The sequence below is a fragment of the Lytechinus pictus genome, chromosome 12 (genome assembly GCF_037042905.1).
Source record: "Lytechinus pictus isolate F3 Inbred chromosome 12, Lp3.0, whole genome shotgun sequence".
Taxonomy (NCBI): Eukaryota; Metazoa; Echinodermata; class Echinoidea; order Temnopleuroida; family Toxopneustidae; genus Lytechinus; species Lytechinus pictus.
In genome coordinates, this window is record NC_087256.1 from 13,176,740 (window position 1) to 13,197,593 (window position 20,854).

General features: G+C 35.7%; 1 pseudogene; it reads right to left on the reverse strand.

Annotated features, from left to right (window-relative positions):
- Window positions 1-1,839: 1,839 nt before the first annotated feature.
- On the reverse strand, window positions 1,840-9,965 carry LOC129272414 (uncharacterized; annotated as a pseudogene).
- Between the last annotated feature and the right edge of the window lie 10,889 nt (window positions 9,966-20,854).

The following is a 20,854-nucleotide window of genomic DNA, read 5'->3' on the forward strand; positions in this document are numbered from 1 at the left end:
ATAATTCTACATTTTGAACAGTTCCGTGTTCTATTCATAGAAACAACTAATGGCTTCTATTTTGTATAATACCATATAATACAAGGTGGGAAACGTAATAGTTAGAAAAAAAGGTGAAGAAACTAATTGTCATAAAAGACATACTTGTTAAAAATATTGCCACACGTGTAACCATTGTTTTCTTTCTTTCTAAATGCCCATATAATGTGCATACAATTTTATATATACAGTGTGCATAATACAACTTTGTTTACGGTTATTTACATATCTACAATCATGTATTTTAAGCAGCGAAAGAATGTAGAGTATGTATAATTATAGACGTCGAAAAACAGAACTTTCATCCCAAATCTGTTTAGTTTAATACATTCAAGTAAAAACATGGAAATGGATTCAGGTTCATATTGTGGATAGTCCTGGGAAAAAATGTTTAGAGAGTAAAATAAAAAGAAGACCATGAGAAATGAAAATGGCAAAATGAGTTGGAAAGGCAAATGTAGTGAGAAAGGAGTTTTCTTTAATGGTAGAGTTCTACGAACGTAGAGGGTGTCAGCAACACTGCCGAGTGTTGACGTCCTCTACGTCCGTTGGCCGAGTCCTTAAAGGGGCATTAAACCAGACGAGATGTGAAGAATTTGAACAGAAGAGTAGATGATTTGGGGAGTCTCAACATTCTGGGAAGCGTGACATCTCATTTATTTTACACTTTTTCAAAGAAAAAGTATGCCCTTTTCACAGATTGTCACATTTTGGATGAAAATTACAAGACAATAAATAGTTTTTTTTCTCCAATTGGGTCTCATAACAGTGTTGCTTTCACTGGAGTCACATTCGGTGAAAGAACATAAAGGTGGGGTGAACCGTCAGATGATCAAAGTATAGATTTGGTTGAGTTTAATAGACCAGTTCGTAGTTACTTCAGGGACAATGTTGGTCAAATGACCTTTCATTTCTTTCATTATGATAGGCAAATTTCAAAGCATGATATTACGTAAGCTTGCCTTACATAGCAGGATGAAGAAATTGAATAGACTAGGTGACTAGAATAGCAAACCAATGAACACTTTATGAAGGCATTTGTTGCATTCCTACTTCGAATGCATTCATAGCATGTTGCACAATGTACTTGGCAAACTGTGAAATGACAGTCGTTCGTGGACGCATTGTTGTTTTTTGTGGATGTAAATGAAAACCACTATTCAAAAGAATATATGAATAAACAAAACATCAAAGTTGGTGCTTATCTCATTAGATTTTAAACCACCATGTCACTTTAGTACAAATGACCTTCCTCTGATCATGAGTAGAATCTTTTGATCATGCGCAGAAAGGAACTACGAACTGGCTTATTATCTGTGACCGAGTCAACGTTCCACGTAAATAAACCAGTTCGTAGTTACTTCATGGACAATTTTGGACAAATGACCTTTCATTTCTTTCCTTATGACAGGCATATTTCAAAGCAAGATATTACGTAAGCTTGCCTTACATAGCAGGATGAAGAAATTGAATATACCAGGTGACTAGAATAGCACACCAAACTTTACGAAGGTACTTTTTGCATTCCTACTTTGAATGCATATAGCATGTTGCACAATGTACTTGGCAAACTGTGAAATACCAGTAGTTCGTGGACACATTGTTTTTTTGTGGATGTAAATGAAAACCACAATTCAAAAGAATATGTAAATTATCAAGACATCAAAGTTGGTGCTTATCTCATTAGATTTTAAACCACCATGTCAGTTTAGTACAAATGACCTTCCTGATCACGCGTAGAATCTTTTGATCATGCGCAGAAAGGAACTACGAACTGGCTTATACAAAGCATCATTACGTAACACGCAACATATCGTGTATGGAACGCCAAGCGGCGTGTTAATATAAATACAAGTAACTCATTCTGGCGCAGTGTATTTATAAAAAACGGCTTTTCAATTGTGACCTCTGCCATTTCGTTGCGTATCTACAAGTGTCACAAAATATTACGGTGTCTTATCAACGTTGCAGGTGATGTGTAGCAAGGCTGCCCAAGTGATCCTAAATATCGTTCTGTGCACACTGTGTCCTCGGTCAGAGTACCATTCTGATTGTGTTTCGGCGAATGATTGTCGCTCAGACCTTTGCATGTGTACTATGCAGATGAGAACTTGGATCAATTGGCAGATTGGAATTTTGGTAAAGGCCGTCGTCGTCGTCGTAACCGTAGCCCCTCTGTACCGTACGGAAGTCCACCGGATGAAGAATAAGAACTACAATTCCGGGTGTCTTCTTGATCGTATACCATACCTGTCATAATGAGGGAAAATTAATAAAAACTTCATCAAGACATGCAATGGTTAAAGGAGTGTCCCTGCTGTAAACATAGAGGTTGTGAACTATATCACCTACAACACAGGTGCCATTCGATTTTGATTTTTTTTTAAGCATCTCTATGATCAATTTGTCATCCTACACGATTGGGACACAGTGGTCTCCCCTTACTTCTCAGAAACCCTAATAACTCATGCAGATATGCTACTTTACAAAAACCCATAGCAAGTACCTTAGCTATTGATCAAAACGTTGAATTTACGACTTATTGCAGCTCACAATGATCAATGTAATTCCTATAAATCTCCTTACCTGTTTTGTGGATGCATCGGGGTGGACGGGATCAAAATTGATTTCAGTGATGACGTAGTTGCATCTCAAACCAGCAGTATTCATACAGGTGGTATCGTTGGACTGTAGAGACCCTCTTTGGTGAGCCAAACCGTTTGGTTGTACACGCTCAATCTGAAATATACATTTTGGACATCAGGATTTAGCAAATGGCTGAAAAATATTTGCAAGGCTTTCATTACACAGTCATTAACGACAGAAATGAGCTGGATTCATGATTGTTTTATCGTATGAATTAAATATGAATATTTATGCCTTTATTAGCAATAATGAAGAATGTGTCTCATCTGGCGACGAATTACATTGTCTATCAATTTGGACAGGAATCATCCAACATATTGTTTCCTATTCTGGCTGCTATTCAATTCCATGACTAAATTAACATTACAGAGCCACTTTAACAAAGATGCAAGTGAATTGCGACATAACCTTTATCTTTTGATAATGCATTCTCTGTCCCTGACAACATTGATTGGGTTAGATGAAATGGAAAAAAATACATGGCAAAGATATCTTATTTGAATAAAAAGCATGCCTCATTAGCTTACCTCGTTTCCCTGTATTTTTAGCCCTATATCGGCTTCTCTTCTTGAAGTCCATGGGAAGTCACATATCGTTCCAAATGGGATTCTTCTCACTGTGATCTCGATCTGAAAAAGAACAACATTTGAATGGACGTTTACTATTTTTTGTTCGCTGTTTTTAAATTTAGTTTAAACCTCTTGGCAATGCTAGGATTTTGTCATTGAATGTGTCTTTGTGGTACTGAATCCACTGCTTGCCTACAATAATTACTTTTCGTATCGTTTTTTTTTCTAGAATATATATATCAATAAATCATGAAGGAAAAAATGGAATGATGGTTAGAAAACTTATATTGGGCAGCTACAATATGAATATCCTCTACTTCGCTGTGGTGATGATGATATTCTCTCTGTATATAGACACAAAACTTCCTTAAACATGTTAAAAGTGAGAGGTATAATAATATTATCCTTTATATAAGATTATTGATAGAAGTATAAAAATAACAAGTCGGTATATAGTACTTATGTTGCTAACATGTGAACCAATCTGTGTCATAAAATGCATACTGAAATAAAATGTTTGTGTTTTTTTAGCAAGGGACCCTACACATTTACCTCAGGTTTGTCTGACATTTGAACGCATGTTTCAGCAAAGCAAACGCTGTTTAGGTTGGTATCATTAACCTTCAACCATTGGTCACCGGTACAGAAGTGATCCTTGAGCTCATCAGGAACGTATGTAATTCTGTCAAGTTAAGATAAATCTAGTTAAAGTTATATAGAATAATAAAGTTTATGCGTAGATTATTACAACAGGGGACTGAATAGGAAATAAGTAGAAACGAGAAATCTAGACCAGGAATATGATCCACGATATGAGGCGTAGGTCGATCACGGGGGAGGGGTCGGGCAATCAGCTCCAGCTTAAATATCGAGTGAGGGCATTTGCCCACAACAATTTTGACAACTTGGAAAATGTATAAAATGCAATGCAAATAGGTTTTTTAAGCCATTAAACTTGCAATAACATACAATAAAAAAAAGTTTTTCGGCACGCTTAGCGCTCAAATTCCTGTATTGTAACGCATGGAGCGTGGCGAAATTTTTTGATATTTTTCCCCCTTTTGCCTTCCCCCCACATCCGAAAAATGGATCAGCGCCCCTGGTTTATAGTTGTACGTGAACTCTCATTACGAAAGAGAATAACCACTGCGGTACTCACAAAATACAATCATTGATTTTCTTTAGATACAACATCTGCAGGTTCCGAACGAGAGTGGTTTTTGCTACCCGTACTTCTGCTAATCCCCGGCCGCCAGCTTCTCATCTTTGAGTTTTCTGCAATATAACGATCCATAGTACTACATCAAATTGAGACTGAGAAAATCCTTTTGTAACAATACAGGTTTCCGAAATGATCTCTAAATTCATATTACTCGATAATGCAATTTATAACATACCTTGATTGCATTTCAAGAGATACAGAACTCCAATGTTATAAACAAGTCATGCAAAACGATTGGTGGTTAATGTTCAACGCGCATGGCAGTATTTGTATTTTCGTATCATTAAGGATATAACCTTTCATGCAACATGCTTTAAACATGTTGAATAAAATCACAAAGAGTGACGATAGTAGCTCCATCCCCACAAGATTTCCTGAACTCTTAATCAGCCTATCCAAAGTGAAATTCTTGATAGATAACATGCGAAAAACACTGGGTAAGGCATCTGATAATTATCAGCTATTGTACTTGTAGACAGCTTGATTGAATTGTTAACACATTATGAATATTATATTAGAAGAAAGAAACTGTAGAACAAAATCAATTTTGGTATACATGATAACTTTCTCGAACAAATTCATTATTAATGTTTCCCTCTTGGCTTTACCTGCATTTGTCTTCAATCTCCTGCGTGATCTTGGCTAGGTTTCTCTTGGGTAGTTTTGGAGGCACTTGGTTCTTCTTCATACTCTGTATCCGTTCTGGCACAATAGGTTTGCACGTGTTTTCTCGGGGAGTTCTACTCAGAGTTGCAGTTCTGGAAATAACTGATGCATTTACATAGATTGGCTCATCATGCTCATCAAGACATAAACTAGCCTCTGGTTCCTTGGGACATAAAATTGATTCTTTATGTGATTCTGCTTTGCTTATTTTGAAGTTCGTAGGTTCCGCTGGATATTCAGGTTCCGACTCATCCGAAGGCACAGGAGTAGATGGCCAGCTACTCTCCACTGGTTCCTTATTGCTGTGGAGGCTCCGAGGAGCGGACATGGCTGAAGCACCTCCTTCAGATTCTTCAGACGAAGTACTGAATCCAGAAAGACGGTTTTCATTTCTCGGTAAGAAATTCGGAAAACTTACAGGAGTCTCGTACACACCTTCTGGATGTCCAAGCTGTTCCTGGAATATAAAATTAGAAATTAAGCAAATGATCTCAGTTATTGCCATTATGTTTAGCCACACTATCTATTTTGTTTATATATATATATTAAGATAACCCTAGCTCATTAATGATTATTTGTCGTCCGTAATTTAACATGTTTCTTAGCTCACCACGAGCCTGTTTTGCCATTGATTCAAATCAATTGAGTGCTCGGTTAGCCAAAATTAATTTCAACTCATCTGGATTCATGCCAACTATTATAATGATTAGATGGTGTCAAGATTAGCAATATATAATAGTTACGTCATTTTTAGTTTCTTGATATTTTTTATGTAGGCCTATTCTACATATTAGCTACACGTGCCTCCTGAAAAATAACTGTTAGACAGCGGGAAACAAAGGTACCAACCTGAAGAATATTTGTCACATGGAAATCTTGGTATAATTCTTGGGTCTTCTTTAGGGCCTGTTTGGAAGTTTGCTGCTTTCTGCGCCAATCATCCAAATTGTGAACTTGGTGAACATTCTCGTAGGTATCTTGACCGTCGTCTGTGTGGAGTGAAGAAAAGTTATCAATCATAAATCAAGTTGATATTGACAGCTTCAAAATTGATTCTAGAAAGGAGGCACTACAATTATTATTCTAAAAACCTTTATTTGATGTTCGGACCTTTTCTCCTAATTAAAAATACCTTGGGGTCAAAAACTAAACAACCGGTCATTTTCGGTATAGGCCATTACTGTTGCATTAAAAAAATCTCACATCTTTGCATTTGCTTTAAAAAAAAAATCTTGAATACTCCCGAACGTAGCCTTACATTTAATATGTTCTGCTTTTGGTTTCTCGCACTTAGGTCTGCCTTAAGAATTTTATGTTATTTAGAGTATTTTTCGCGTTTCCTGTTTAAAATATCTAAAGTTTAAGATATGGGATATTTTAACATTATTGTCCAGCTTGAATGATAATTTAGTTTTACAAGATTTGAATAGGCTTGCTGACCCGCGTGCAGCTAGCTTGAGAGTGTATTAGTGAATGCATTGTCAAGATCCTGGCCCGCTATTCTTGTGTCACTCTATATAAGCCGTCAAAAGAGGCGCTATCAAATGAGCTACAAGCAGACATGTCTCGCTGACGAACACTTTTAGAGGGAGCAGCCAAATATCATACAAACACTGGCGTACAGATGCGGGGGGGGGGGGGGATAAGGACCCCTGACATTTTAACAAGTAACAAAAAAGTGAAAAAAGAAAGAAAATGAAAGGAAAGGAAAAGGGGTAAGACGTGGTATTATTTTCTGATTATGTCAAAATCTATCAGGAAATTAAAGTTTTGTATTAAAAAGGTAAAAAAATTGCCTTTTTTAATTTTAGCAGCTTTTTATTTTGCTTCATAACACACACACACATGCACACACACACACACACACCCTCACACACACACACACACACATATATATATATATATATTTGCTCATTACACTATCACATAATGATGGAGACTGGAGAGAGTGTGAAAAACTGTCTATAGTGAATGGATATCAGGTCAGGCTAACTTTATGATTGCAGAATCCCTTCAGGGGCTGCGGATCGGTTTTCAAAGTGGAGGGGGGGGGGCTGACCATGCAAAAAATCACATTCAGTTGGTAATTTTTACGTTTTTGTACACGGTTTTGGAAAAAAGTACGAGCGGTCTTTAAACTTTCTTTGATTCTGGAAGAAATAATTACCATTGGTTGCCGTGGCCTCTCTGTGATGACGTCCACAGCAGACTTGACTGTCGTCAACATCTTCATCGATGCTTTCTACTTGATTGACCCTTTTCTATGAAATAAAACAATTGAAACATTTTTTTTAATTTTACTTGTAAAAAACGAGTTATGTAGACCATAAAAAAAAAGGAAAAAAATTGTGAAAACTAGCCCTAATCGACGACAACTGGAGACAGTTTAGATCTAAAAATATTCCACGTGTGAGCATATTTCCATATTATCTAGGAGGGAAACACATCATTGGTAAGAATTTTACCCTGGCTGAGCAAAGATGTTTAAATCTTGGGCCTGTATGGCCTATGGCCAAAAGCCATTCGATCAATTTTTGTTAAAAACATTATTTTGTGATTTTCCCTTTTTTACCCAGAGACATGTGGGCGCTGTGCAATACCATTCCTTCTACGTAGTTGATTAAGTCTGTGAGAGAATAATTAATTAAATTAGTTCGGAAATATATTTCTATATAAAAAGGAATACTCATTGCTTTCCACATTTGCATAATCAAGGATCGGCTTGATTTAGTTTTAAAAAAAAACACACAGATAAAAATTACAGGGCATTTGAATTGAATTTGACAGGAGATGATGTAGCGTGTGAAATTCGTGAAATGTAGGAAAATTAATGTTTTTTTGAGAATATCAAACTGGATATAGGATAATAAAGGAAAGGTTTTTTATTGTGAAAAAATGAAGGCAATACCATTAATTAGATATCTAATATGAGGGCGAGAAAATGTGCCTAATGCCATAGAAGTTGTTCCCCAACAATTGAGTAATTCCTGAGAGTTGGGCAATCACATGTCCAAAGAACCATGGACCTACTATTGGTTGAAAATTTGTTCAGTGAGAATCTCCTAAAATAAGTTCTCAAATAATGCAAACAGTATAATAAACCTAGTGCAAGGGTATTTTATGATTATAATATTATTGCAAGGTCTAACCTTAATGACTTTGTCCAGCTCAGCATGATAAATGCCTTGCATGCTGCCAGGGGCGGTAATGGGGGCTCCTTTCCTAACCCGAGATATGACCGGTCTATCAGAGGTAGCGTCCGTTTGTGTCCTTCCACGATGGGGTTCTAATGGCTGTTGATGCGGCGTAGTTTTCATGGGCATTAATGTCTGTAAAAGCCTGCACCACTCATCCCTTTGCTCTCTAGGTAAATCAGATACGAATAAAAACAGCGCAAACTTGACCGAATAAGTTATCCATGAAAAAAAATCTGATATACGTTACCAAATGCTGATTTCCTTGTTAATAACGATACACTCAAATCTATTTGGAATGTTTTCAAGGTTGTCAGTGATGTTATTGCTAATCTAACACAGCAAAACTGACTTAATCATCTAACCCTTTTCAAAATGTCCAAGACTACTTTTGAATTTAACTTTAAATAGACACAGAACTCCTGCTAGAATTTGCTGGTGTTATGATACTGTTTTGAACCATGTCATTTTATTACTCCCAACTCTGTCATTCAAATTGTATTTTATTTATCATACCTTGTATCTGTACGAATGTAAGTCGGTTTTCCTTTTGTTCCACTGCCGGCAACACAGATATAATTGTCGTACTTCGCCTTAACAATCTTCGGGACTTGGTCTCCTTCTTGCACGGCAGCGAACGTCTTTACTTTGAGAATAGAATCGGGTTCTTTGGATCCATCGGTAAACAGGTGGATCTCTGGGCGTTCTCCAATTCCTAATGAAAAAAAGCTTGCTGATCACAAGTTGTTCCTTGTCCTGCAATGCATAATTATTTTGTTATTTGAGATCATGAAGTAAAACTAATGTAGATATGTTTGCTAAACAATTGCAATGTGTTTTAATTATAATGTTTATGTGAAATGCATAATGAAAAATATATCGGTTTATTTCTATCCTTACCTACAGTTGAAACAATTACGACATTATGTAACATGAGAAAGCTTTTTCAGTCGGAAAATTGCCATGTATACAAAAATTTCGTGAACTCTTATTGACTAAATATCTGAAGACAGATGCCAGTTGTGGGAGGAATCGAAAGTTGTACTCGAATAGAATCAAATAAAATTGCCACTAAATTGTATGTATAAATTAAAAAGCCAACTCTGGTAGATTAGTTTGGGTTCCTGAGCAATGGACAACATAAGCACGGTGTTTTTCAGTGTGTTCATTTTTTCCAGCTTACACTCTTAAAAGTGTTGGGCAACATACTGTCCACACAACAATTGGTTAAAACAATTATCCAACTCTGGATAGTTTTCAACCAATAGTGTGTAGTTTCACCCAAAGCACACATTCATGACATTATTGGTTTAAAACTACCCAGAATCGGATGAAGTTTTAACCAATTGTTGTGTGGACAGTACGTTGCCGAACACTTTTAAGAATGTGGAGTCCATGATTTCAAGACTTGCTTTCACATGTAAATGAACCAGAAAAACGATTTCAAAGACTTTCCCGAAATTGCTGCGATCACAGGTACTTAGTTTTAAGATCAATGTTAGCAAATCCTTCTCCAGAATAAATTTTATCTTAAATTTGTGTATGCTATGAAAATAACGTTGTCTGCAAGTCACTTACCCGAATTCCTGGCTTGAATCGGAACATGTGTTGTTCTTTTTTCATATTCATTGTTCTGAAAAATAGAAGATACCAATACCTCTTCAATATCTCTAGTAATATAATATTTTCAAATAGGTATACATAAGGCCGGAACCCACGCATGCAAAGACGCATACCCTGCCCCCCCCCCTTCTCTCTCTCTTGGATCTGCGCCCACCCCCCCCCATCTTAAAAGAGGAAGAGAATATTCTCAGTACGTTCATAAAATAAAAATGTTTTAGACAGCATTAATCTTGCGATTTTACATGAAATTTTAGATTTCTTGATATAAAACAATTTAAGTAACCTGGAATGTGATGAAAAATTCAGAATGTAATATTCGTCTGTACCTTCCGTATATCCAATCACTATGTTATTTGGATAAAATAATGCACATCATTCTTCTTTTAACATGTTTAAAGAAAATAAATTAAAAACAGATAAATAAAATCATCAACTGCTGATACAAAATTCCATGGCCTCCACACTTTATGTAAAATTTGAACGCTACATGGTAGGCGAGAGCATAATTTACAATTTTAGACCCCAACATTTAACATTGAGTCTTCAGACAAGCCGAAGCTGTGGTGCAATTCATCGTGTTTTGTGGGATTTTGGTGAAATCACAGTCTATCATGTCTATAGACTTGTCATCAATGTTTTAATTATCATTGTAATTATCGTAGGTGATTATTTGTTTTCTTTATGTTAGCGTGTATGAAATAATCCGTCCGACTGGATTGAAGCCACAGCTTAAGTCCTTTTCAATTTTCTGAGAAAATGGTCCATTGTAGTAATTATATATGAAATCTAACAGGACGGGCTCCTAGCTCGCCATTTAATAACTCTTAAGTCCATTACTGTTATTATTTCACTTTATGTTTTAACAAATCATATTGATTCTGGTTTCTACTGTAATCAAATCCCATTTGACGACATTGCGACATTGTGTTTGTGGGAGGGAATGGGATGTAGAGCAAAGATGACGTTAGTCAGCGACGTGGGTGTGTTTGGGGGAGGGAATGGGATGTGTAGCAGAGAATGACTTTAGTCAGCGACGTGGTGTGTTTGTGGGAGGGAATGGGATGTATAGCAAAGATGACGTTAGTCAGCGACGTGGGTGTGTTTGGGGGAGGGAATGGGATGTGTAGCAGAGAATGACTTTAGTCAGCGACGTGCGTGTGCTTGTGGGAGGGAATGGGATGTGTAGCAAAGAATGGCTTTAGTCAGCGACGTGGGTGTGTTTGGGGGAGAGAATGGGATGTGTAGCAGAGAATGACTTTAGTCAGCGACGTGGGTGTGTTTGGGGAGGGAATGGGATGTGTAGCAAAGAATGACTTTAGTCAGCGACGTGGGTGTGTTTGTGGGAGGGAATGGGATGTGTTACACAGAGTTACTTTAGTAAGCGACGTGGGTGTATTTGTGGGAGGGAATGGGATGTATAGCAAAGATGACTTTAATCAGCGACGTGGTGTGTTTGTGGGAGGGAATGGGATGTGTAGCAAAGAATGACTTCAGTCAGCGACGTAGGTGTGTTTGTGGGAGGGAATGGGATGTGTAGCAGAGAATGACTTTAGTCAGCGACGTGGTGTGTTTGTGGGAGGGAATGGGATGTATAGCAAAGATGACGTTAGTCAGCGACGTGGGTGTGTTTGGGGGAGGGAATGGGATGTGTAGCAGAGAATGACTTTAGTCAGCGACGTGGTGTGTTTGTGGGAGGGAATGGGATGTATAGCAAAGATGACGTTAGTCAGCGACGTGGGTGTGTTTGGGGGAGGGAATGGGATGTATAGCAGAGAATGACGTTAGTCAGCGACGTGGGTGTGTTTGGGGGAGGGAATTGGATGTGTAGCAGAGAATGACTTTAGTCAGCGACGTGGTGTGTTTGTGGGAGGGAATGGGATGTATAGCAAAGATGACGTTAGTCAGCGACGTGGGTGTGTTTGGGGAAGGGAATGGGATGTGTAGCAGAGAATGACTTTAGTCAGCGACGTGCGTGTGCTTGTGGGAGGTAATGGGATGTGTAGCAAAAAATGGCTTTAGTCAGCGATGTGGGTGTGTTTGTGGGAGGGAATGGGATGTGTAGCAGAGAATGACTTAGGTCAGCGATGTGGGTGTGTTTGTGGGAGGGAATGGGATGTGTAGCAAAGAATGGCTTTAGTCAGCGCCGTGGGTGTGTTTGTGGGAGGGAATTGGATGTGTAGCAAAGAATGGCTTTAGTCAGCGTCGTGGGTGTGTTTGTGGGAGGGAATGGGATGTGTAGCAAATAATGACTTTACTTAGCGACGTGCGTGTGTTTGTGGGAGGGGAAAGGGTGTGTCATACATGATTACTGTACACGTAGATAGTGGCATGGGTCTGTTTAGGGGAGGGAGGGAATGGGATGTTTAATACAGGTAGTCTGCATCTAATGACGTGGGTGTGTTTGTGGGATGAACAGGGCTTGTAAATAGGAGGTTAATGTAGTAAGCGACGTGGGTGTGTTTTTGGGAGGGAAAAGGGAGTGTCATACGGGATTACTCTACTAGATAGTGGCGTAGGTGTGTTTGTGAGAAGGAATGGGATGTGTTACACAGAATGACTGCAGTCAGCGACATGGATGTGTTTGTGGGAGCATGTGGGTGTGTTTGTGGGATGGAATGGGGTGTGTTATACGGACTGAATGCAGTTAATTACCAACATGGGTGTGTTTGTGGGAGGGAATGGGGACGTATATTGCATTAGCTGATCTTCAGCAACGTGAATGTGTTTGTTGGAGTTGTTGGAGTGAACAGGTCTTGTTAAATGAGACGAATGTTGTCAGCAACGTGGGTGTGTTTGTGAGAGGGAAAATGTTCAGTGACGTGGATGTGTTTTGGTAGCGAACAGAGTGTGTTTTTAGTCAGCAGTCTCATCAGCATTTGGAGCCTCTTAGGCCTATCAGCATTTCAATTCACAAAGTCATAAAGAAGCACATCTCTGAGTTAACGTTGTGTCATGGACCAGCCAAAAATCACCTCATACATGTTATACCATACGGCATCTCAAAATCGGTGATTGATGAGGGGTTAAAGCCTACGTCGCTACTTTATAGTTCACTTAATATTAACTCAGTGGCATATTTTGAAGTCAGGTTTAACTTTGGCCATGGTCTGAGACTCTTTTCATGGTTTTAGACTCTTGAAATTATGGGAAGCAGAAAATGTCAAACTTTTGTTACTCTACATGTATTTTATGCTACAAATTGGAGAAATATTGACCAAGAGCTTAATTACATTTGACTTGTTATGTGTCTATGGTAAAAAAAAGGGAAAATGCCAAAATGCTAAAAAGACCTAGAAAGGAGTTCGCTAAGTGGCTGATATAAGCAAGTTTTTGCTATTGCATCGGGGATGGATTCTACAGCATGAGTAAATCTATTGAAAATGCCCGTTAAATCACAATAAACTGTTATAATAACAGTTTTTGTCAAAAATGTATGAAATGGGAAAGCAGATCCTCCTAAGATTCGGAGCGGACGAAAAAAATACAAATATGTGGTTTGTCCAGAGTCCAGGGCTACACTGCTGTTTTGATTCACCAATTTTCGACAAAGAACTCTTTGTCTTGGAAAGTTTTTGACGATAGATTATCGACGTTCCGGAAAGCGTCAGCAAAGTGGTTTCGAAAACTCGCTACATTCAGATCTTTCCCCGTCAGATCACACTTTCCACATCAGACTCTTCTCAAAGTTCACAAAATAATGAATGACCCGACACACCCACTTCACGCCTACTACCGATTCACTCGTTAGGATATCCTCCTTTGTGTCCCAAAATCCACCCACCTCAAACAGTTCACGTTTTCTTTTGTTCAATATTCAATTCATAGAATTTCCTTTCAATTAGAATGTTAGTAGAAAGCTCCCTTTCCCTGTCTGACCAAGGAGGTTTCAAATCATAGAATCTTCTTGGTCTGACCCTTAATGAAAGTCCTTGCATGAATGGTTTAGGTTTGTTGCTGTCCCGGCCGCGAAATTGTTGTTCGATTCTTCGTACCCAGCTTCGTGCATTGTCGGACCTACCATATGACTGAATGTGTGGAATATAGAGCATTACATAAAAATGTTTATTAATGTTATTATTATCATTAATATTATTATTATTATTTTTATTACTTTTATTATTGTTATTATTGCTATTATTATTGTTATAATTATTCTTATTATTATTATCATTATAATCATAATTATTGTTGTTGCTGTTAATTAATTATTTTAATCTAGATTATTATCAATTAATCCTACATGATCGGAGCATCTCCTGTGTAGGTAATTCATGGTCACTTTGCCGTATTTAATCAATAAAGCGAATCATAACAAAGTATCTTGTTTTTTAAAAAGGCCTCTTAATATGGTTACGAGCAAGGTTTTATGCAACATGTCAAAGTTGACCGAAGTCAATGGTAAATGATCTTGATTAATCGTCTGCAAATACCTATATTTATTTTGACAAAAAAAGATGATCAATAAAGCATTGCATCAATATGTCATGTGTTTGTCCAGAGAATCTACTCCCAACACCCTGGTTTGTCTGCCTGATTCAAAGTTTATCATGCCCCGGAGCCCTCAAGATTCGATAAAAAATAACAAGTCAGCTTTTGCAAGTTGTCAAAACCGGTTCCCCTTTCCATGGGTCAACGAAATTGATATGTTGTATTCATAATCATGATAATAGCAAAGTAGAAATTTTGCGAGCATTTGTTGTTGAAGAATGATTAGAAAGAGCGCGAATTTTATAGCTTTGCGACCCCATGTACGATCTGAGGTCAAAAAGTTGAGTTTGTATGATGACTGAATTATGAAATCGTGTGTTTTTCGCACAATATACGATTTATAGAGTCTATTTTTTTTTCTCTTTAAACCTCTTTCGAGGGACTTTATTTGCATCTCTATAATACAGTTTAAAAATCACAAAGTATATACAGTAATCAAATTAATCAATCAATAAATGAGTTCCAGCAATTTGTCAATTTCTTTTGTATTCTTATTTTTAGTAACATATTTTGAACTTAAATACCATCTCAGTTTCATTTTCAAATTCATCCATAATCTATTTACATTAACAAAGTAATAACCTTTTTTCATACTCGTTTCAATATAATTTCTGTAAATGGTGTATTGAGTAAAATTCAAAATGATATTAATTAACCAGTATTTCGGTTCTTGTATATTCCAACCTAAAATTACTATATTTTCATTAACACAGACCTGTACTTTAGAAACAGAAAGAATTGTGTCTTCTACCATTTTCCATAGAGGTTTTATATTCTCACATTTTATCAACATATGCATAATGGTTCCCTTAAGTAAACAAAGATTACATTTATCATCATTTTTTAAACTCCATTTAAATAAATTTGATTGGGACGGAAGTATTTTATGCAGGAGCTTAAAATTAAATTCTCTAACCTTGTTATCTTTTATTTGTCTAAGTTTAGAATAAAGGACTTTGTCCCAATTAATTTCTATCTGAAGTCCCAAATAATTTTGCCAAAACATACAGAAAGATGCTTCTGTTTTGTTATGTTCTAAATAATAATGATAATAATGCCTAGCTTTCAAGATATTTACATCAATTAAATCACCATTTGATATTTCAATAAGATTAGGTATAATCGTTATTTCCTTTTGTTGTGCATTTGATCTATTTTCCAGCCAGGTGTTGGGAAATGCTTTCTTCAACTTTTGTAGTTCAAAATTGTATAATAATTTTCTGTTTTCAAAATCATCAAATACTGTATTGAGGTTTTTCCATTTACCTTCTTTTATAACATGATTTACCATCAATACACCAGATTTCCTCCATTTATTAAAATTTAGTGTTTCATTTTGTATTTTTATATTACTGTTATTCCATAAAACTTGTTTTGGAATATCAGTAATTTAAAAAAAATTCTGGTATCTCAAATTTGCCCAAACATATAGAAAATCGATATAAAAGGAGGGTAGATTATACCTTTTCCCTAAATTAACAATGTCTACACTATTACAATTATAATGTAAACATAATGGAAAACCACCAATCTTATTTGTCCAATAGGTAAAAAGAGTTTTCCATGCTCCCTTTATTTCATTCATATATTTATAAATCCATGCTAATCGAAGTGATGAAAATTTGGCTTTCATATCAACCATGTTTAACCCACCATCAATTTCTTTGTTTAAACATACATTTCTCTTAACTTAATTTTTTTTGGAATTCCATAAAAATGTATATAATTTTTTATTCAATGCCTTTGAAATATAATCGGGCACAGGAACTGCCGAAGCAACATAAACAAAATGTGATGCTATTAAAATCTTAATGACAGATATTTTTCCAAAGTAAGTCAGATTTCTCATTTTCCATAAATTAAGTATATTTTCGACTTTTCCAAGTCTCCCTTCCCAATTTCTTTTTTCTACATCAACATGGTTTTTACCAACATATATTCCATGACATTTTACTGGATCGACCGTGCATTCTACATGTAGGTCATTTAACTCTATATTTTCATCTAACTTCATTATTTTAGATTTAGACCAATTGACTTTCGGCCCTGCTATATTTCCAAATCTATTAATCTCAGTCATTATATTTTGTACAGAATTTGTTCTATTGGCGAATACTATAGTATCATCGGCGTACTGGGCTAGAGATATTTCTTTAGTTGGTACAGCTATACCTGTAATCAATGGATTTTGTTTAATTTTTTGAGCTAATATTTCAGTTTTATAGAGTCTATACATGTATGTTGGCTCAGTTCACTTCAAAAAAATTCAGCTATTTTTCTATGTTGTCAGATTTCAAGAGAGAATTAGTCATTAATTTAAGATTTCTTGAAAAGAGTAATAAGATAAAACTAACAGAAAAACAGTACAACGAAATCAAAAGCCTGTGAAATGTGAAACTAATTGTATATATTGTTTGTGTTTGTTCATTGATTTCAATGTAAAAGAGTAACATGATAAAAATATCAGAAAAACAGTATAATGAAATCAAAAGGTTGTGAAATATGAAACTAATTGTATATGTTGTATGTGTTTGATTATTGATTTTAATGTAATAAATACCTCTGATGAGGACAAAAAAAAATGATGACTGAATTATGAAATCGTGCTTCTACTTTTCTATTTACCGTTTCTTTCAATATTTGGCACCCCTCTGTCTGTCTCTCTCTTCATCTAATTCTTTCTCTCTCTATCTGTCTCTCTCATTCTCTGTTTACTACCGGGTGCATATTTCACGACGTGCCAACTCCTTTTAAATGGTTTAATCCTCGGCGGGCTTAATCCACATGTTTGTAGTTCAAATCATTATCATTCATTAACATATACATATTATATATGTGTGTGTGTATACAGGCCTCTACAAAAAAAAATCATCACTTGCCCTGTCGGGCAAGTGATAATAAAATTTGCTTGCCCGATAGAAAAAACTGCTTGCCCGATTTTTTTTCAAAAATTATTTTGCTCTTAATTATATTCTTTTCTGTCCTGGCTGAACTTGATTTACTGGCGCTGCCTTTGGCATTTCTTTTTCTTGACTCTTGTTCAAGTTGTTCTGGTCGCCGATCACGACAACAAAAGTCGCCTATTTTAGTCTGACAACTCATTGTTTATTTGATTTGAAGTTGAAGCCGAGTCCTGGCCAGGGTGACCAGATTTCACAAAATGAAATACAAGACAATCGACAAAAAAAGATCAAGAAAGAAGGCTACACAGTGTTAGACTTGTGAAAAAAATATACAGAATTGGAAGGGAGGGTGAACGAAAGAATGAAGGAGAGAAAGAAAAGAGATGAATTGAGAAGAAAGAAAGAAAAAATGAAGGAAATAATAAAAAATATAAGAAAGTTCTAATAAAAGAAGGATGAGAGAGAGAATAAAAATAGATAATAAGGTTTCCGTCTTTCTTTAAATTGAATATAGAAAGAAAAAAAAAGAAAAGGGAAGATGAATAAATGTGTGAAAGTCAAAATAAAGAAGAGAAAGACAAAAAGAAAGTAAAAAAAAGGAGGAGGAAAGAAAGAATAAAGGAAAGAAAATGTTTCCTTCATTCTTGGAAAGAAAGAAACAAAGAAAGAAGAAAACAGGAAGGAAGGAGGGAAGGAAGAAAGGGAAAGAAAGTATAACTGTATATATATATATATATATATATATATATATATATATATATATATATATATATATATATATATATATATATATATATATATATATTTGTATATAAGTATGTGTATGTATATATATATATATATCAAGTAGGATGATAATGATTTTCAGTATGATGACTGAAAATGATTACGAAATCATACGATGCATGTGCACCCACTTTGCATCGATTATACAATGTATCACCCAAGACATCCTTAAAGGTCAAGTACACCCCCAGAAAAATGTTGATTTGAATAAATAGAGGAAAATCGAACAAGCATTATGCTGAAAGTTTCATCAAAATCGAATGTAAAATAAGAAAGTTGTTAGATTTTAAAATTTCGCTTATTTTTCACAAAGCAGTGACATGCATGTGAGACAGTCGATGATGTCCTCACTCATTATTTTTTTTGGTTTCTTATTATTTGAATTATTCAATATTTCATTTTTTTTACAGATTTGACAATAAGGACCAACTTGATTTAACCATATAGTATTAAACAATGATAATGTACATGTTCAGGGAGGAATTATTCGTTGTTTCACACGACAACAGGGAGTAAATTTATATTTCACATAATAAAATGCAAAAGAAATAGTGAGTGAGTGATGATATAAGTCTCCACATTTGCATAACGACAAGGATGTGAATATAACTGTTTTGTGAAATTAAGCGAAACTTTAAATTGTCATAACTTTCTTATTTTACATCGGATTTTAATTAAAAAAATTAGTGTTTTTTGCATACTTGTTCGATTTTTCTCTATTCATTCAAATCAACATTTTTCTGGGAATGACTTGACCTTTCACACACGCCCTAGAAAATCCAGCCCGGAAGATCCAGAGCCCGTGATTGGTAAAATAAATTATGGTCTATGTCAGCAACGGCGAATCGTCTTGCTGTCTTGGCTGTGTTTGAAGTGTATCGGTAGAAATTGCATACAATCATGACAATCATTGTCGTTTCCTTTCTTTATAATATAAAGAAAATAAATTGATTAATAATTTTTAATCTTTTATATTTATTTGCTCCACGGCATAATGCCGTGCTGAGAACCTTATCACAGCCTATCGTGTGTCTAGCTGGGCACCTAGATTCACTGAGATGACAAACTTTTAACCAGTTTTATGACGACCACCAGATCACACAAAAAATATACACGGTCACTAATTTTGAGATACAAACTATCCGATCAGCGAGGGTTCCACAAGGTTGCATTTTTTCTTCTCCCCCCTCTCTATCTTTCTTCCCAATTTTCTATCTGCATTTCAGGTTTTATCTTTACACATCATAAATAAAAAAAAAAGATGAAAATCCATTAGATAAATGCACTGTCGTAAAAATATCTTCATGGATGCTTGGATAATCAGGAAGTTTTTGTTTCTGAGATGTAAAATTCGATTTGTGCCGAATTATGGTATTATAACTGCAGTGGATGAATCCGGGACTCCGTTATTAACTTTTCCATCAAATTGTATCTTTCAAGAAATCCTCGATTTTATTATTTGTTGAACAGTGTAGTTACAACATGTACAATGAATTGGATGGAAAAGTAACCGAAACCGATATAGCCAATTTTATGCAATGGAGCCCCGACGTTCATGTAGTCATGATCATGCATAAGTTGTAGTAGACATCCTTGCAAAATTGTGGTAAAAAGTATAGACTATTATTATGTTCACTAAATTTGGCAATGGATATACTTCAACTAAGATTTAACTAACCTTACGGAAATATAGATTTGTTAATAGTGTTGATATAATACTTTACTCTGGCACAAATCGAATTTTGCATCACACCAAAGAATACCACCTGATTATCCAAGCGCAAATATATGCCACATAAAATTGCATAGAACTGGTTGGGTGAAGTATGATGCTCATTCAGGCCTCATAATAGTTCTATGTTCTGGGCGATTTTTATTTTGATGTAAAATTTCCTTGCTCTCTCTGTATTTTCCATAGACCTACATACATGTAAACTTCATTATTTTATATCGAAACTTGAACAGGGAGTGCGATTGCCAACTTTAAAAAAAATTTGAGTGTAGCAAAGACCATCACCATTATTTGTGTATAAACCTTCTGTACTCGTTTCATATTTATCGATGTAAGTTTAGAAAAGAAAAGCCTATCTTTCATTCCCTTCTTTCCTTCATTAACGTGAAGTTTAAATCTGAATATCTTATTGCTGCAAAGCATGATAAGATCACGCAGCACTTTCGTAAGTTTGTTAATGATACCTGACTTGAATAAACATTTGTACCTTGAGGATCAGTTTTGAGCACCAACTAAATAAAATAAAAAATCATCATTACGTTTTGATACGGAAAAAGGTGCCAAGAATCTAGCAACAGAAAACAATATGTTTTTGTATAGCATTAATGACAGTGGTGTAAAGACTATTTTGGTGCATTTATTTTTCCTTTTGCGATTTTTATGCCCCCATGCAGTATACCGGCTCGCCGGTGTCACTTGCCCCCTCCCCCACCAGAACACACCACTCTTTCAATTAAAGATATTCGATCAATTTTTATTACATCGGGGCAAAGCTATTTCAATTAACGCTAACGCAATGATTTGCTATATCTTTGTATTCAACGAGTTCAATCATACGTTATTCTCCCAAATTTGAAAAATGCTTTCAAATGTAGGTTTTTACCTGCCAGTTTGAATAGAATGTTGTTTTGTTTTTAATACAAAAGCAATATTTAAGGCAGAACATCCTCTTATTCTTTCCTTTTATCATATTCGGCCCACACATC